The following is a 20,773-nucleotide window of genomic DNA, read 5'->3' on the forward strand; positions in this document are numbered from 1 at the left end:
TTGTGGTGAAGTCCCTTATTAACCTTTGATACTCCTGAGTTTAATATAGTCATTGGCACACGGAAGACTCAATATGTGTTGAACTGATAGACATAAGCTAAGCACTGGAATTCTTAGACCCATGAAATCTTTTTATAATATTAGATAACAACTGATGAAACCTCTTGAAAGACAAGGCAGAAAATAAAAAAACAGCACATTTAAAATTTAAATTATAAACTAATTTTTAATAATTATATATTATAATATATAATTTAAATTTCAAGAGGTTTCATCAGTTGTGTGATACAATGTGATACATATATTAACAGAAGTATGAAAAAAATTGAAGCAGCACAGAGGAGATAACAATCCTTTTGTTGGAAAATAAGAGGGAGAGGGAATAAAGTTTTATGATGGATACAGCCTCTCAGCAGGGGATTAATCCTAGTTTACAAAGCAAACTGGAAGGTGGGAACACATTTCAAATGAAATTAGCTCATGCAAAAATCAAAATGTGAAAAAGATCATAGTATATTTCAGTAGCTAAAATAAATATATATCATTAAAACACAATGACAGGAAGGAATAGGTCAAGTGAAAATTGGAAAGGTAAGAAGCCAGGTGCTAAGTCAAATCATCAAAGATTGATGGACTGATGACTGTATTGTACTGAACCATATCTTGCAGATAGTGGGAAGCCCTTGAGGAGTTTTTAAGACAGGTGATAAATGGAGTTAAAGTGTTCTAGGATCCTTGCCTTAAAGAACTGATTTATAACAGCCCTTGATAAGTTGAGGGAGGGTGCATGCTGTAATCTCCCAGGTAATCACTAAAAGAATAATTAAAGACTGTATAACAGCCTAGAAGTTTATAATTTAAATAATATGAGAAGTCCAAAAGAAAGCAAGAAAGGAAAGAAAAGAAATAGAACAGAGGTAGACAAACTAGTATTAGGGTAAATATTAAAGCAAGAAAAATTCTTGAGATGAAGAGGAAATTTCATCAACATTGTCAATCCACCAGGAAGATATAATTCTAGATTTGTATGTAAATAATGACATATCATTAAAATACATAAAGCAAAGGTGGAAAGAACTAAAATGATGAATAGACCATCCATTATACTGGGAAAATTTTAGCAACTTTTCTTAATAATTGATGTAACAAGCAGACAAAAATATCAGAGTATAGGTTGAATAAAACATAACACTACCCACCCAACTGAATGGCAAGAAAAATAAATAAATAAAAGAATGATAATATCAACTCTTTTGGATCATATAGAGAACTGTAACTTACATGCCCAGCATATAAAATATATAAATTGCTAAAACCACTTGGGATAACAGTTCAAGAATAGCCAACACTAGAAACTCCATTCCTAGGTTTATAGCCTGAAAATTAGTACATATGTTTAACATAAAACAAGATATCCATTGAATGAGTATTCCAAACCCCAACTGAAGAAATCTAAAATTCCAAATCCAAATGCTCATCAATAATAGAATGGATTAATGTTGAACAAAAATACCAAACACAAAGTATTACATGTTCAGGATTCTATTTGCTAAAAGATCAAAGCAAGTAAAAGAACTTTTGGAAGTCAATACAGTAACTTTTCAGAAGAAAGAATGGTTATTAACACACTTCTAAATAATCCATAGGTCAAACAAGAAGTCTCTAAGGGAATTTTTTTAAAAATGTATTGAACTACATGATAATGAAAATGCCACAGATCAAATTTTGTGTGAGGCAGCTTAACAGTGAAATTTATAGCATTTAATGTTTACATTAGAAAAAGAAACAGACTTAAATTAATGTTAAGTCATAACCTTAGGAAACTTGAAAAGAGCACATGTACTCAAAGCAAGCAGAAAGAAGCAAAAAATAAGAAATCAAACTGAAAACAGAAAAATAGATTAAATGAAACAAAATCCTGGTTGTTGAAAAGATTGACAAAATTGACAAAACTTTAGCAAGACTGACAAAGAGAGGAAACACATTATTAACAATCTATGAAACAAGATTTCACTATCGATCCTGCAGACATCAAAAGGACAATAAAGGAATCCTACAAATAAGTCTATATGCATAAAATCAACAACTTACATGAAATGGACCAATTCCTTGAAGAGTACAAGTTATCATCACTCACTAATATGAAATAGACAATTTGACTAGCCTTGCAACTACTTTAAAAATTGAACTGATAATTTAAAACTAGCCACAAAAGAAATTTCCAAGCCTACATTGTTTCACTGGAGAATTTTACCAAATATTTTAAGAAAAATTAACACCAATTCTACACAATCTCTTCCTGAAAATAGAAGTGGAGGAAACACTTTACCTCTCATTCTAGGAAGCTGGTATCACTCTGATGGCTAAACATTACAAAGGCAGTACAAAAAAAAAAAAAAAAAGGAAAAAAGAAAAAAACTACAGATCATATCCCCCTTGAATACAAATGCAAAAACTCTTAATAAAGTGTTAACAAATATAACAGCTTGAATGGATCTCGAGAGCATTATTCTAAGTGAGGGGGAAAAAAGTCAATTTCAAAAAGGTCACATACTGTAGAATTCCATTTATATAAATATTCTTAAATGACAAAGATGGAAAACAGGTGAATGACTGCCAGGGGTTAAAGATGCTGAGGAGATGGGGAATGGTTGTGGCTATAAAGGGGTAGCATCAAGGAGATCTTTGTGGTAATGGAATAGGTCTGTATCATGATTGTGGTGGAGATTACATGAATCTATGTATATAATAAAATGACATAGAATTCTATACACACATAGTACCAATATCACATTTTCAGTTTGGATATTGCACTATAACTATGTAAGATAAAACCACTGGGGATACTGAGTGAAAGCTACATGGGACCTCTCTGTACTATATTTGTGAATCTATAATTGTGTGAAGCTTTGTGAATCTATACTTACTACAAAATAAAAAGTTAACAAAAAAAGCGGTTTTGCTATCACAGGGCTGAAGGGGAGCTTCTCAAGAGATGGTAATATTTACTTAAATGGGGTGGGTTACATGGATTTTCACTTTGGATAATTCATCTACCTGTATACTTGATATGTACAGCTTTTTGTATATTTAATTCAACCCAATTATTTTTTTTAAAATATGAGAATGAATGAAACCAGCCAGAATTAAAGTACTGAGTGAGTAGTAGAGTACTGAGGGAAGAATCATGGAGAAACCTAATTTTAAGATTCATGACAAGAAAGAAGATACAACAAAGTCTAAGCAGTGATCATAGAAAATAGAGAAAATTAGAGAATTATGGTATCATGAAAGCCAAAGGAGAGGTGAGTTCCAAGGTAGGGATTCTAGTATGTCAAATAAGTAATGGAAATGGCAAATAATAAATTGTTGGTATTTATATCTTGGGCTAAATTTCAGGAGGTAAAAAGGATGTAACAGTATATGAAAAAGAAGAGACAAGAATATAAATTAATTTATACTATTGATACTCTCAAGAAGGTTAGGAGAAAGTTGAGCCAGCATATAGGCAAAGAGAAATGAGAGGGTACAGAGAATTGATAACTGGTAGATTGTACAAATGGTCACAAACTCTTCACATCCCCATATGTGCGCTCCTTTGAAATGTGACTTTGAAGCTCCTAAATATATTAAACAATTATTAACAGATCTGAAGGCAAGAATAGACAGCAATGCAATAATATTAACAGTGATAACAGATCATCCAGACAGAAAGTCAGTAAGGAAATAATTGACTTGAACTGTACTTTGGAACAAATGGATCTAACAGACATATACAGAACATTCCATTCAACAGCAGCAGAATACATATTCTTCTCTAGGGCACATGGAACATTTTCCAAAGTAGACCATATATTAGGTCACAAAACAAGTCTTCACAAATTTAACAAGAGTCAAACTATATCAAGTCTTTTCCAACTTTTCCAGTGACAGTGATATGAAACTACAAATCAACATGAGAAAAGCTGAAAAATTCATAAAAATATGAATATTGTATAACACACTTCTGAACAACCAATGGGTCAAATAATAAATCAAGAAATATTTAATTTTAAAAAAATTAAAACTATCTGGAGACAACAGAAATGGAAACACAACATATCAAAACTTATTTGATGCAGTAAATGCAGTTCTAAAAGGGACATTATAGCAATAAATGCCTACATTAAGAAACAAGAACAATCTCAAATAAACAACCTAACTTTGTACTTCAAGGAACTAGGAAAGGAAGAATAAGCTAAGCCCAAAATTAGTAGAAGGAAAGATATAATAAGGAAATAAATGAAATAGAGACTAGAAAGACAACAGAGAAGATCAATAGAAAAAGAGTTGGATTTTTGAAAAGATAAAATTGACAAACCCTTAGCTAGACTAAGGAAAAAAGTTAACTCAATAACACCACAAAAGAAAGAGTAGACATTACAACTGATACCAAACAAATATGATCATAAGAGACTACTATGAACAATCATATGCTAACAAATTAGATAACTTAGAAGAAATGGATAAATTCCTAGAAACTACAACTTACTAAGACTGCGTTTTCTAAGTAATAGAAAATTTGAACAGACCAATAACAAGCAAGAATATTGAATTAGTAAACTCCCAAACAACAAAAGCCCAGGACCAGGTGGCTTCACTGAATTCTACCAAACATTTAAATAATTAATACCAATTTTTCTCAAACTCTTTAAAAAAAATTGAAGGGGAAGGAACCCTTTCAAATTTATTTTACAAGGCCAGCATTACCCTGATACCAAAGCCAGACAAGTGCATTTCAAAAAAAGGAATTACAGGCCAATATGCCTATTGAACATAAAGGCAAAAATCCTCAACAAAATATTAGTAAACTGAATTCAGCAATACATTAAAAGGATCATAAATCATGATCAAGTGGGATTATCCCTGGGATGCAAGGATGGTTCAACATAACCAAATAAATAAATCTGATAAAACACATTAACATAATGAAGGATAAAAATTATATAATCACTTCAATAGTTGAGGTAAAAACATTTAACCAAATTCAATATCCTTCATGATAAAAAAAACTCTCAAAAATTAGGAATAGAAAGAATGTGCCCCAACATAATAAAGGTATTTGACAAACCCACAGTTAACATCATACTCAATGTTGAAAAGCTGAAATCTTTTCCTCTAGATCAAAAACAATATAAGGATGCTCATTCTTGCCATTTCCATTCAACATAGAACTTCAAGTCCTAGCCTAAGCAATTAGGCAAGAAAAAGAAATAAAAGACATCCAAATCAGAAAAGAAGTAAAATCATCTCTGTTTGCATATGACATGGTATTATAAGTAGAAAACCCTAAAGTTTCCACAAAATCTCTTAGAACTAATAAATGAATTCAGTAAAGTTGAAGGATACAAAATCAACATAATATCATTGCATTTTTACACATTAACAATAAGCTAACTGAAAGAGAAATAAAAGAATCTCATTTACAATAGCATCAAAAATAATAAAATACTTAGGAAGAAATTTAACCAAGGTGGCGAAAGATTTGTACACTGAATACTTTAGCACATTGATGAAATAAACTGAAGAAGGTGCAAATAAATGAAAAGATACTCCATGTTCCTGGAAGGAAGAATTAATAGTGTTTAAATATCCATACTACCTAAAGGGATCTACAGATTCATTGCAAGCCATTAAAATTCCAATGGTATTTCTTTTTCTAAGAAATAGAAAAAAATATCCTAAAATTTGTATGGAACCACAAAAGACCACAAATAGCCAAAGCAATCTTGAGAAAAAAATAACAAAGTGGAAGCATTACACTTTCTGATTTTAAATTATATTACAAAATTATGCATGTATCCCCCCCACACTTATCTTTTTCTTTTTTTTTAAAGATTTTATTTATTTGTGAGAGAGAGAATGAGAGATAGAGAGCACGAGAGGGAAGAGGGTCAGAGGGAGAAGCAGACTCCCCACTGAGCAGGGAGCCCGATGCGGAACTCGATCCCGGGACTCCAGGATCATGACCTGAGCCGAAGGCAGTCGCTTAACCAACTGAGCCACCCAGGCGCCCCCCCACACACACTTTTCAAAAGTTTGTGTTGTGTCACTTCACTTTTACAAAAGACCTACAAAAAGAAAGAAGAAAAAAGACGTGCATTAATGCCTGTTTTCACTAACTGAAAGAAATCCAAAGAAGATTTTTGCTTTAACAAAAACGGACAAAAAGTGAAAATAATGCTTAGCGTTTGTTTTGCAGCAAGCCATTATAGAGACATTGTGCATCCTAAGCTGCAAACATAGCTCTGCCAAGCTCCTTCCCTAGAGAACTATACTCAGCATCTCAGCATCAAGCTGCCATAACTGAATTGTGTCTCTGAGCATCTGTGCTTTATCTCAATTTATCTCGTGCATCCATTAGCAAGATGTATCCTATGGTATCAGAAAAGCCTAAGAGGTTATTTTGGGGGTCTGGGAACTTTCAAAATTTGTTCCACATAAGTGAATGGTAATTGCTTCTTTGCTTTGTGCCATTTCAGCTTAGGAATAAAAACAGCATTGTACTTGCACAAAGATAGACATCTATTGATGGAATAGAATAGGATGACCAGAAATAAATCTTCACATATTTGGCCACCTGATTTTTGACAAAAGTGCCAAGACCATCCAATGGGGACAGGACAGTTTTTTCAACAAATGGTGCTGGGAAAGCTGGATATTCATATGCAAAAGAATGAAATTGGACCCTTGCCTTATATACATACACAAAAATTAATTCAAGATAGACCAAAGACCTAAGCTTAAGAGCTAAAACTATAAAATTCTTAGGAAAAAAAAAATCGGGGAAAATTTTCATGACATTGGATTTTTTCAACAATTTCACGCATATGACACCAAAAGCATGAGCAACAAAAGAAAAGGCAGATAAATTGAACTTCATCAAAATTAAAAGCTTTTGTGGATCAAAAGACACAATCAAAAAGGTGAACAAACAACCTACCAAATGGGAGAAAATATTTGCTAGTCATATATATGACAAGGGATTAATATCCAGAATGTATAAAAACTCCAACTCAACAACAAAACATCCAATAATGGGCAAAAGACCTGAATAAACATTTCTCCAAAGAGGTACAAATGGCGAATAAGCACATGCAACTATGCTTAACATCATTAATCATTAGGAAAATGCAAAGCCAAACCACAATGAGATATCACTTCACACACCCTAGGATGCCTATTATTTAAAATAAATAAATAAAATACAAATGTTGATGGGTATGTAGAAAGTTGGAACTCTTGTGCTTTGCCAGTGGCAATACAAAATGTTGTAGTCTCTGGAAAGCAGTGGAATTAAACAAAGAGTTAAACATAGCATTACCATACATTCCAGCAATTCCACTTCTAGATCTATATTCCAAGGCATTGAATACAGGGGCTCAAACAGATACTTGTAAACCAATGTCCACAGCAACATTATTCACAATAGGCAAAAGGTGGGAACAATGTAAATATTCATCAGGGCGCTGGGTGGCTCAGATGGTTAAGCATCTGCCTTCGGCTCAGGTCATGATCCCAGTATCCTGGGATCAAGTCCCACATCAGGCTCCCTGCTCAGAAGGGGGCCTGCTTCTTCCTCTCCCTCTGCTGCTCCCCCTGCTTGTGCTCTCACTCTCTCTGTCAAATAAATAAATAAAATCTTTAAAAAATAAAAATAAATATTCATCAACAGATGAATGGTTAAACAACATGTGATCTCTACAGTCAATGAAATAGCATTTAGTTTTACAAAGGGATGAAATTCTGATCCATGCTACATCATGAATGAACCTTGAGAACATTATACACAGTTAATAAATCAGACATAGAAGGATAAGTAATGTATGATTCCAATTACATGAGGTACCTAGCATAGTCAAAATCATAAAGGCAGAAAGCTGAAGTTACCAGGTACTAGAAGGAGAGAAGAGGGGAAGTTATATTTTAATGGATACAGTGTTTATGATGAAAAAGTTTAGGCTTATAGATAGTGGTCATGTGTATATAGCATTGTGGATGTACTTAATGCCACTGAATTGTACACTTGCAAATGGTTTAACTGATGAATTTCATATTATGTATATTTTACCACAATTTTTTAAAAAGATAATACAATAAGCTTTTAGATTTTAAATAGGTGAATATCCTCATGACCTTGAGGCAAGTAGAGATTTCTTAAATACAGAAAGCACTGACCATGGGAAAAATATTGATAAAATTGATAAAATGGTATACATTAAAATTAGGAACATCTGTTCAACAAAATACACTATTCAAAAAATGGAAAGGCAAGGGGGCGGAGCAAGATGGCAGAGGAGTAGGAGACCTGGATTTCGTCTGGTCTCAGGAATTCAGCTGGATAGGGATCAAACCATTCTGAACACCTACGAACTCAATAAGAGATCAAAGAAAAGAATAGCAACAACTCTCAACAGAAAAGCGACCACTTTCTGGAAGGTAGGATGTGCGGAGAAGTGAATCCGAGGCGATATTCGGAAGGACAGACGGGTTGGGGGCCTCTGCTGGCTGCTACTGGCAAGTGATAGAGCCGCGGAGCACAAATCGGAACTTTTAGAAGTCTGCTCCGCTGAGGGATGTCGCTTCAGTGGCTAAGCGGGGGGGGGGGGGGGGGGGGGGGGGGGGGGGGGGGGGGGGGGGGGGGGGGGGGGGGGGGGGGGGGGGGGGGGGGAGTGGAACCCTCGCAGGACAGTGAAGTCTCAGGACCCTCAGGGTCACAGAAAGACCGGGGGTGCCTGAGTGCGGCAGAGCTCCCAGGTATCGGAGGGGGAAGCTGGCTGCAGAGACGGAGCCAAGGCACGGGCTCTCAGCTCAGGGTTGCCATAAACCATGATCAGCGACACAGTCGGGCTACTGCTCCTCCAGCAGGGACCCAACAAGCCGCAGATCCGGGGAGACTCCCCTTCCTCCCCCGGGAGGAGCGGCGCAGGAGCGTACTGGGTTTGGAGACTCCACACGGGGTCGGGTGGCAGAGATAGAAATGCTCGGTCACAGGCTGGGTGAGCGCAGTGCGGCCAGAGACCGGGGAGATGGGAGTGACTGCTTTTCTCTGGGGGCGCACTGAGGAGCGGGCCCCGAGTTCTCAGCTTCTCCAGGGTGGAGATTGGGAGGGCCGCCGTTTTCCCTCTCATCCTCCAAAGCTGTACGGAAAGCTTGCAGGGAACAAAAGCTCCCAAGAGCAAAACCCAAGCAGATTACTTAGCCGGGACCCGCCAAGGGCGGGGCAATTCCACCTCCGGCAAAGATATTTGGGAACCATGGCAACAGGCCCCTCCCCAGAAGATCAGCAAGAACAGCCATCCAGACCAAGTTTTACCGATTGATGACAATGGCAGAACTCCAGCACTAGGGGGAATACTGCATATAGAATTCATGGCTTTTTTACCATGATTCTTTAGTCTTTCCAAGTTAAATTTTTTAACTTTTTTTTAACTTTTCTTTTTCCCTTTTTCAACCAACATCTTATCAATCCCTTTTTTAAAAAACATTTTTATTTTTCATTTTTAGAGTCATAGTCTATCCATTCATAGTAGTTACCCTTATTTTTGGCATATATATAAGTTATTCTCTCTTTAAAATTTTGAGATACAGTTTCCCCTAATAGATCAAAATAAACCCTAAATCTCTAGTATATAGCTTTGTTCTAGTCTCCTGCCTGATCACATTGTCTCCCCTTTTTTTTTCTTTCTTTCTTTTTTTTTAAATCGTCTAATTTCTTTTTTCAAACAACTTATCAATTCCTTTTATAAAATTTTTTATAATTTTCATCTGTACAGTCATATTCCATCCCTTCATTGTATCAACCCTTATTTTGTACATATATAAGTTTTTCTTTCTTTAAAATTTTGGGAGGCACTTTCTTCTAATAGACCAAAATACACCCAAAATCTAGTGTGTGGCACTGATCTATGCACCAGCCTGATCATATTTGATTATATTCTGTTTCTTTTTTTGTTTTGTTCTGTTTTTGTTTGTTTGTATCTTTTTCTTTTTCTCTCTCTCTTTCTTTTTTCTTTCTTTCCCTTTCTTTTCCCCTGGTTTCAGGTCTTTTCTGATTTGTTTAGAGTATATTTTCTGGGACGTTGTACCCTGTTAGCATTTTGTTCTCTCAGTCATCTATTCTCCTCTGGACAAAATAACAAGACGGAAAAATCACCTCAACAAAAAAAAACAAGAGGTAGTACCGTCTGCCAGGGACCTACTCAATACAGACATAGTACGATGTTGGACCTAGAGTTCAGAATCATGATTTTAAAGGTACTAGCTGGGCTTGAAAAAAGCATGGAAGTTATTAGAGAAACCCTCTCTGGAGAAATAAAAGAACTAAAATCTAACCAAGTCAAAATCAAAAAGGCTATTAATGAGGTGCAATCAAAACTGGGGGCACTAACTGGTAGGATAAATGAGGCAGAAGAGAGAATCAGCGATATAGAAGACCAAATGATGGAAAATAAGCCGAGAAAAAGAGAGATAAACAACTACTGGATCACGAGGGCAGAATTCGAGAGATAAGCAATACCGTAAGACAAAACAGCATTCGAATAATTGGGATCCCAGAAGAAGAAGAAAGAGAGAGAGGGGCAGAAGGTATATTGGAGCAAATTACAACGGAGAACTTCCCTAATGTGGGGAAGGAAACAGGCATCAAAATCCAGGAGGCACAGAGAACCCCTCTCAAAATCAATAAAAATAGGTCAACACCCCAACATCTAATAGCAAAACTTACGAGTCTCAGAGACAAAGAGAAAATCCTGAAAGCAGCTTGGTAGAAGAGATATGTAGCCTATAATGGTAGAAACATTAGATTGGCAACAGACCTAACCACAGAGACCTGGCAGGCCAGAAAGGACTGGCATGATATCTTCAGAGCACTAAACGAGAAAAATATGCAGCCAAGAATACTATATCCAGCTAGGCTCTCATAGAAAATTGAAGGAGAGATAAAAAGCTTCCAGGACAAACAAAAACTAAAGGAATTTGCAAACACGAAACCAGCCCTACAAGAAATATTGAAAGGGGTCCTCTAAGCAAAGAGAGAGCCTAAAAGCAGCATAGACCAGAAAGGAACACAGACAATATACAGTAACAGTAACCTTACAGGCAATACAATGGCACTAAATTCACATCTTTCATTGTTACCCTGAATGTAAATGGGCTAAATGCCCCAATCAAAAGACACAGGCTATCAGATTGGATTAAAAAACAAGACCCATCGATACGCTGTCTGCAAGAGACTCATTTTAGACCCAAAGGCACCCCCAGATTGAAAGTGAGGGTGTTGAAAACTATTTACCATGCTAATGGACACCAAAAGAAAGCTGGGGTGGCAATCCTTATATCAGACAAATTAGATTTTAAAACAAAGACTGTAATAAGAGATGAGGAAGGACATTATATCCTAGTTAAAGGGTCTATCCAACAAGAAGATCTAACAATTGTAAATATCTATGCCCCTAATGTGGGAGCAGCCAATTATATAAGGCAATTAATATCAAAAGCAAAGAAACACATTGACAATAATACAATAATAGTGGGGGACTTTAACACCACCCTGACTGAAATGGACAGATCATCTAAGCAAAAGATCAACAAGGAAATAAAGACTTTAAATGACACCCTGGACCAAATGACCTTCACAGATATATTCAGAACATTCCATCCCAAAGCAACAGAATACACATTCTTCTCTAGTGCCCATGGAACATTCTCCAGAATAGATCACATCCTAGGTCACAAATCAGGTCTCAGCCAGTACTAAAAGATTGGGATTATTCCCTGCATATTTTCAGACCACAATGCTTCGAAACTAGAACTCAATCAAAAGAGGAAAGTCAGAAAGAACTTAAATACATGGAGGCTAAAGAGCAGCCTACTAAAGAATGAATGGGTCAACCAGGAAATTAAAGAAGAATTAAAAAAATTCATGGAAATAAATGAAAATGACAACACAACTGTTCAAAATCTTTGGGATGCAGCAAAGGCAGTCCTAAGAGGAAAGTATATAGCAATACAAGCCTTTCTCAAGAGACAAGAAAGTTCTCAAATACACAACCTAACCCTACACCTAAAGGAGCTAGAGAAAAAACAGCAAATAAAGCCTAAACTCAGCAGGAGAAGAGAAATAATAAAGATCAGAGCAGAAATCAATGAAATAGAAACCAAAAGAACAGTAGAACAGATCAACGAAACTAGGAACTGGTTCTTTGAAAGAATTAACAAGATTGATAAACCCCTGGCCAGACTTATCAAAAAGAAAAGAGAAACGACCCAAATCAACAAAATCATGAATGAAAGAGGAGAGATCACAACCAACACCAAAGAAATACAAACAATTATAAGAACATATTATGAGCAACTGTATGCCAGCGAATTAGATAACCTGGAAGAAATGGATGCATTCCTAGAGATCTATCAACCATCAAAACTGAACCAGGAAGGAATAGAAAACCTGAACAGACCTATAACCACTAAGGAAACTGAAGCAGTAATAAAAAAATCCCCCAACAAATAAAAGCTCAAGGCCAGATGGCTTCCCAGGGGAATTCTATCAGACATTTAAAGAAGAATTAATACCTATTCTCCTGAAACTGTTCCAAAAAATAAAAATGGAAGGAAAACTTCCAAACTCGTTTTATGAGGCCATTACCTTGATCCCCAAACCAGACAAAGACCCCATCAAAAAGGAGAATTACAGACCAATATCCTTGATGAACATGGATGCAAAAATTCTCACCAAAATACTAGCCAATAGGATCCAACAGTACATTAAAAGGATTATTCACCACGACCAAGTGGGATTTATCCCTGGGCTGCAAGGTTGGTTCAACATCCGCAAAACAATCAACGTGATACAATACATTAACAAAAGAAAGAACAAGAACCATATGATCCTCTCAATAGATGCAGAAAAAGCATTTGACAAAGTACAGCATCCTTTCTTGATCAAAACTCTTCAAAGTATAGGGATAGAGGGTACATACCTCAATCACATAAAAGCCATCTATGAAAAACCTACAGCAAATATTCTCAATGGGGAAAAACTGAGAGGTTTCCCCCTGAGGTCAGGAACATTGCAGGGATGTCCACTATCACCACTGCTATTCAACATAGTATTAGAAGTCCTAGCCACAGCAATCAGACAACAAAAAGAAATCAAAGGCATCCAAATCAGCAAAGAAGAAGTCAAACTTTCCCTCTTTGCAGATGATATGATACTTTATCTGGAAAACCCAAAAGACTCCACCCCAAAACTGCTAGAACTCATACAGGAATTCAGTAAAATGGCAGGATATAAAATCAATGTACAGAAATCAGTGGCATTCCTATACACCAACAACAAGACAGAAGAAAGAGAAATTAAGGAGTCGATCCCATTTACAATTGCACCCAAAACCATAAGATACCTAGGGATAAATCTAAACAAAGAGGCAAAGGATCTGTACTCAGAAAACTATAAAATACTCATGAAAGAAATTGAGGAAGACACAAAGAAATGGAAAAACGTTCCATGCTCATGGATTGGAAGAACAAATATTGTGAAGATGTCAGTGCTACCTAGAGCAATCTACACATTCAATGCAATCCCCATCAAAATACCATCTACTTTTTCAAAGAAATAGAACAAATAATCCTAAAATTTGTATGGAACCAGAAAAGACTCTGAATAGCCAGAGGAATTTTGAAAAAGAAAAGCAAAGCTGGTGGCATCACAATTCCGGACTTCCAGCTCTATTACAAAGCTGTCATCATCAAGACAGTATGGTACTGGCACAAAAACAGACACATAGATCAATGGAACAGAATAGAGAGCCCAGAAATGGACCCTCAACTCTATGGTCAACTAATCTTTGACAAAGCAGAAAGGAATGTCCAATGGAAAAAAGACAGTCTCTTCAATCAATGGTGTTGGGAAAATTGGACAGCCACATGCAGAAGAATGAAACTGGACCATTTCCTTACACCACACACAAAAATAGACTCCAAATGGTTGAAAGACCTAAATGTGAGACAGGAGTCCATCAAATCCTAAAGGAGAACACAGGCAGCAACCTCTTCGACCTCAGCCGCAGCAACTTCTTCCTAGAAACATCGCCAAAGGAAAGGAAAACAAGGGCAAAAATGAACTATTGGGATTTCATCAAGATAAAAACCTTTTGCACAGTGAAAGAAACAGTCAACAAAACCAAAAGACAAGCCAACAGAATGGGAGAAGATATTTGCAAATGACATATCAGATAAAGGGCTACTACCCAAAAATCTATAAAGAACTTATCAAACTCAACACCCAAAGAACAAATAATCCAATCAAGAAATGGGCAGAAGCCATGAACAGACATTTTTCCAAAGAAGACATCCAAATGGCCAATAGACATATGAAAAAGTGCTCAACACCGCTCAGCATCAGGAAATCCAAATCAAAACCTCAATGACATACCACCTCACACCAGGCAGAATGGCTAAAATTAACAAGTCAGGAAACGAGAGATATTGGAGGGGATGCAGAGAAAGGGGAACCCTCCTACACTGTTGGTGGGAATGCAAGCTGGTGCAACTACTCTGGAAAACAGTATGGAGGTTCCTTAAAAAGTTGAAAATAGAGCTACCATATGATCCAGCAATTGCAGTACTGGGTATTTACCCCAAAGATACAAATGTAGGTATCCGAAGGGGTACGTGCACCCCGATGTTCATAGCAGCAATGTCCACAATAACCAAACTGTGGAAAGAGCCAAGATGTCCATCGACAGAGGAATGGATAAAGAAGAAGTGGTATATATACACAATGGAATATTATGCAGCCATCAAAAGGAATGAGATCTTGCCATTTGCAACGACGTGGATGGAACTGGAGGATGTTATGCTGAGCGAAATAAGTCAATCAGAGAAAGACATGTATCATATGACCTCACTGATATGAGGAATTCTTAATCTCAGGAAACAAACTGAGGGTTGCTGGAGTGGGGGTGGGGTGGGAGGGATGGGGTGGCTGGGTGATAGACATTGGGGAGGGTATGTGCTATGGTGAGTGCTGTGAATTGTGCAAGACTGTTGAATCACAGATCTGTACCTCTGAAACAAATAATGCAATATATGTTAAGAAAAAAAAAAAGATAGTAGGAGGGGAAGAATGAAGGGGGAGAAATCAGAGGGGGAGACGAACCATGAGAGATGATGGACTCTGAAAAACAAATTGAGGATTCTAGAGAGGAGAGGCGTGGGGGAATGGGTTAGCCTGGTGATGGGTATTAAAGACGGCACGTTCTGCGTGGAGCACTGGGTGTTATGCAGAAACGATGAATCATGGAACACTACATCAAAAACTAATGATGTAATGTATGGTGATTAACATAACAATAAAAAATTTAAAGAACAAAAAAAATATGGAAGGGCAAGCCACAGACTAGGAGAAGGTATTTCAATTTATAGTGTCCTAAAAGGTAGCTTTAAGCTTAGATAACTTCAGAAGTGCAAACTTAACAAATCATTTTATTATTTAGTTATTTAAATTTATTTCACATTTATGAATGTGAATTTTTAATATATTTTAACGTTAATTTTTTTTTAATTTCAGTCCCTCTGATTGAAGACGGCAAATGTCAACCTATGGCATCAATTGGTGACTCTGGAAAACTAGTCCCACATAGTACAGGGAGGCCTCGAAGAACTCTTGTACCTTTCCGTTAAGCCCAAAGACACCATCCAGATACCTTCCTTCCTGGTGAGTTCCCCTGTCATGCCCTTTCCTGAGAGCACACCTAATTTGGGACCATGTCAGTCCCCCAGGGAGGTTCTAATAACTGTGGTTCAAAGGAAATGTGTTACCATCTTAGTTCCTTTCTCCTCAGATATCCTTTGCCCTCTATGCAAATTCTCTCACCTTATCTGCTCAACAGCTACCTGTACATCCCAATAAGTACCAGGAAAGGCATCTTTTGTCAAGTCCTCTCCATGCCCCCCTCAGAAATGTTCTGTTATGTTTTTCCCTGTGTATGTTGGATGCGAATTTCCTGAAATCTGTAGAACCACATATGGGGTCAGAGAAGAATCCAAAAAGATTAACACTCCAAAATAACGTTTTGTATCCACTTACACAGAGAAATGATTAACAGTTCACTCTGCTGAAAATTATTATTTTCAGGTCTGATACACCAAACACCCTGTGGCATATTTTTAAGTTTAAATCTCACATACTATATAATACCTATTAATAATAAATTTTAACTGGGGCACCTGAGTGGCTCAGCTGGTTAATCATCCGACTCTTGATTTCGGCTCAGGTCATGATCTCAGGGTTGTGGGATCAAGCCCCGAGTCAGGATCTGTGCTCAGGCAGTCTGCTTGTCCCTCTTCCCTCTGCTCCTCCCCCTACTTGCACTCTCTTTCTATCTATCTATCTTTATCTCTATCTCTAAAATAAATAAAATCTTAAAAAAAGAAAAATAATAAATTTTAACTGACTAAAGATACTGATATGAATAATTCATAAAATCATCATGCTATTATGGGTGTTTTTCCTCTTTTATAAACTTTCTATAATTTTGCATTATTATATACTTTAAAATAAGTATTTATATATATATTTTTTAAAGATTTATTTATTTAATTGAGAGAGAGAGAGAGAGAGCACGTGGGGGAAGGAGCAGAGGGAGAGAATCTCCAAGCAGACTCCCTGCTGAGCATGGAGCCTTACTTGGGGCTCAACCTCAGGACCCATGAGGTCATAACCTGAGCCGAAACCAAGAGTCAGATGCTTAACCAGCTGAGCCATCCAGACGCCCCAGTATTTTTTTTTTAAATTTTTTTATTGTTATGTTCAGACGCCCCAGTATTTTTAAAGATTTATATACATAATACATTTTTCTTTTCAAGCTATGGAACAGTATTTTATTCCTATTCAGCATCTTGGAGTGAGCACAAAGTTTTACTGGACATAAAATCAACCTTTTAATCATCTATGACTGCTAGAGTCAGTATTTCATTTCTCTCTGGTAAATCAGGACATAAACCCACTATGAAGGGCTAATATATTGATATAATTGGAAAACTGAAAATTTCACTCTACAGAGTTTTCTAGAAAGTTGAAAAATCCTGAGGTAAATGAGTACTTTGTTGTTTTATTTGTTTGCTTATTTGGCTTATAATTGAATGTTAAAAAGAAAAAACCACCTCCCCATACAAAACTGTGAATAAATTAGAAGTTTGTTTTCTATATCTTCACTCTCCTGAGACAATAGAGGTAGGTAGGTATGATTATCTGTCTCAGATCTGCTTTATTTGATATATATTCCCCTGGGACCAAGGACATTTGGCACGCCATCACCAGGCACAGGATTAAAGGCACACTGAAATCTTGGTCCTGGGCATTTGTGTGGCTCTGTCTGTTAAGTGTCTGACTCTTGATTTCAGCTCAGGTCATGATCTCAGGGTTGTAGGATCAAGCCCCGCATCAGGCTCCATGCTGAGCATGTCCCATGGAGAAGCGCAGGTCCAGCAGTCCAAATGTCCACAAGAAACCAGGCATAAAACTTCACAAAGTAGTGGCCAGATGATATCTTAGAGATCCTCAGACCCCTGTAAAGGCCCTCAAAAAGGCCCTCAGAGTTAAAAAACCAAATCACAGAATTAGTCAAATAAATAAAACCCGTTAAAGTTTGTAAACTAAATTGTTAAGTTCAGCTCTATATCTTTCTAATTGTGATTTCTGAAGAAAATGAAAATAGAAGGGACCCTAGGGAAGAATATCATTTAAGACCAAAATATAAGGGCAGGAAAAGGAGTCCACAAGAGTCCAAAGAGAACTAGGAGTGAACCAAATGTTGGAAACTAAAGAAGAGACACAGTGGTAAACAAACAAAAAACCCCACAGTTGTTTTAACCATAATAACTCTTAATTAAATTAAGATAACTTAATCACTTATTTCTAATCCCTACAATTAACACTTATAGTTTCTAATACTGCCAAGCCACATTTGTACTATTTTGACTAAAAAATTAAATATTCCTATGTTATCATACATATAACCCATTTTTATTGCTTATGTTCATTTAGCATAGATTTAGGCATCTGCCCTTGTTTTAGACACTGGGTGTAAACAAGACAAACAAAACCCCTACTCTAATGGAGCTAAAGAAGATAAATGAGGGATGCCTGGGTGGCTCAGTTGGTTAAGTGTCTGTCTTCGGCTCAGGTCATGATCCCAGGGTCCTGGGATCAAGCCCCATGTCGGGCTCCCTGCTCAGCAGAGAGTTGCTTCTCCCCCTGCCTGCCACTTCCCCTGCTTGTGCGCTCTCTCTCACTCTGACAAATAAATAAATAAAATCTGGGAAAAAAAAGAAAATAAGAAAAATAAAGAAGATAAATGATACATAAGTTTTAAAAAAGAGAAAGAATTTTAGGAAGTGCTTTTTAAGAAATCAGCAGGATGATGGGAAGAGAGGTGGGGTGTATAGTGGGCACTGTTTTAGATAATAAATAAATGCTTTTCTAAGAATGTGATTTTTAGGTTGAAACCAGCAGGAAAAAGTTGAGCCAACCATTTTTAAAGTCAGAAGACTAGTGAAATAGAAGGAAGGAGGAGATAGAAGGAAGTCTGAGAAGTGGAAAGAATTGGCTGATTTAAGAGGATGGTGTGGTTAGAACTCATTAATCAAAAAGGAAGGTGATTAAGGATGGAGTTGGAAGGATAGACAGAGCCAGCTAACGCAGTACTTCTTTGGCCTTGTTAAGTTGTTAGGATTTTATGTTAATGTAAAGACATTAAGAAGATGATAAGAGCTGAAAGGGAAGAGGTTTATAAGACAGTAAAAAGGTCTAGAACAGCGCTATCCAGTAGAAGTATAATATGAGCCACATGTGCAATTTTAAATTTTCTAGTAGCCACACTAAGAAAATAAACAGAAACAAATGAGATTAATTTTAATAATAAATTTCATTAGCCCAATATGTCAAAAATATTTATCCTTTTGACATTCTTTTTAGCGTATCAAGTCTTCAAAATTTGGTGTGCACTTTACACTTAAAACACATGTCAACTCAGACTCCATTTGAAATGTCTAATTGCCTCATGTGACTAGTGGTTTTTGCGCTGAACAGTGTGGGTCTCAAAGTTTCAGCAGAATTCATAGAAAACGCATTCCTCATTCTCCCTACCCAAGGATCCATGGTTCTAGAGAGTGAGCAAATGTTCAAAAAAAATGTATTATCCTCAAAGGAAAACTAGGTTTCAGGCCAAGAAGGTACAGAAAGTGGTGGAGAATGTACAGGGGTCTGTGCACACTAGAGGGCAGATTCCGGGGGACACAGTCAAAAGACTTCCCACTGTGCCCTCAGCTCAGCTGATGACTTCAGTTTTTCCCTCTCTTCTGGATTACCCCTACCAACATATAAATGTGTAATTCTCTCTCCTATGTAAAACAAAACAAAACAAAAAATCTCTTGACCCTCTCTGCCTCTACTATAACCCCACTCTTTCCTTCCCTTAAAAACAAAACTCAGAAGAACTGTCTGTATTGACTATTCCCCAATTATCTCCTGTTATTCTCTCTTGAATCCATTCGTTAGTTTGGCCTCCACTTTCCCCTAAAACTACTCTTGCCAATGACGACAGGAATCTTCATATTGCAAAATCTAATGACCAATGCTCAGTGCTCATCTTAACTGACCATCTGGGAGGCTTTTACCATAATTTTGCATTTTCTTCATCAGATTCCAGAGCGCTTCAGGTCCTTTGGTGGCCATGCTTTTCGTCTCCTATGCTGAGTCATATTCATTTCCCTGACTTCTTAACACTGGTATTTGTCTCCTCCAACCATACCCACCTCCAAGGTAAGCCCCGTGAGGTTTAGGGACGTACATGTATTCTCTTCACTGCTTTAGCCCCAATATGTGGAATAGTACCTGACTCACAGTGATGCTTAACAAATAATTTGCTCAATAAAATATACAATGTGTAAAACATCTGATACCTAAAGCCTCAAAAAACGTTTATTCCGCTCCCTGTCTTAAGGTTCCCTTTAGTTAGCCATCAAAGCAAAGCATTTATTCTCATAAGCTGGGACTCAGTATAAACCAAGAGAATTTGAGTGGATGACCTTTGATTCATTTATTTATTTCTACTATGTGTCAGACATAGTGCCCTTACACTGAGTGTTCAGTGATTTGTTTAAGAAAAAATGTTCTAGGGCACCTGGGTGGCTCAGAAGGTTAGGGGTCTGCCTTCAGTTCAGGTCATGATCCCATCTAACATCTTAGTGTTCAGGAACTGATTACGGCAAATTTTAAACTTGTATAACCTGATTTCGGTTTTCAAAGTAAATTAGTGTGAATGTGGGAGGTACACCGAACACAGATTATCTCATTGTGCAGAGAAACAATCTGAAGAACAGGGAAGAGAAATATTTTGCCCAGGCATTCATGTATCTAATAAAAAGGAGAGTTAAGGACCAAAACCCAGGTTTGCTGACCAGGACTCTTTCCTCTACGCTGTGCGGAAAATAAAAGTAGAAAGGACTTTTGCTGACGCTAACCTAGCAGAAAAGTGGAGAGGAGGATATTTGTTTGATGGAGATGTCTCTGCCCAGCCCGCCAGGGAAATCAGGAGCAGCCCAGATCCGTCGTCAGGATGCCATGCTAACACCAGCGGGAAAGGCTTAGTCTGTGCCCTCTCCGCTCCCCATCTCATGCCCAGCCAGTGTTTTGGGAGCCTGCACTCAGCAGAACTTGGCTGCCCCCAGC

At 37.1% G+C, this 20,773-nt stretch overlaps 1 long non-coding RNA gene across 1 annotated transcript; it reads left to right on the forward strand.

Annotated features, from left to right (window-relative positions):
• Positions 1-15,619: 15,619 nt before the first annotated feature.
• On the forward strand, positions 15,620-20,738 carry LOC113915015. Its single transcript, XR_003517573.1, has 3 exons — positions 15,620-15,757; positions 19,745-19,864; positions 20,620-20,738. It is a non-coding gene; the product is annotated as an uncharacterized LOC113915015 (long non-coding RNA).
• The last annotated feature ends 35 nt before the right edge of the window (positions 20,739-20,773 follow it).

The sequence above is a fragment of the Zalophus californianus genome, chromosome 11 (genome assembly GCF_009762305.2).
Source record: "Zalophus californianus isolate mZalCal1 chromosome 11, mZalCal1.pri.v2, whole genome shotgun sequence".
Taxonomy (NCBI): domain Eukaryota; kingdom Metazoa; phylum Chordata; class Mammalia; order Carnivora; family Otariidae; genus Zalophus; species Zalophus californianus.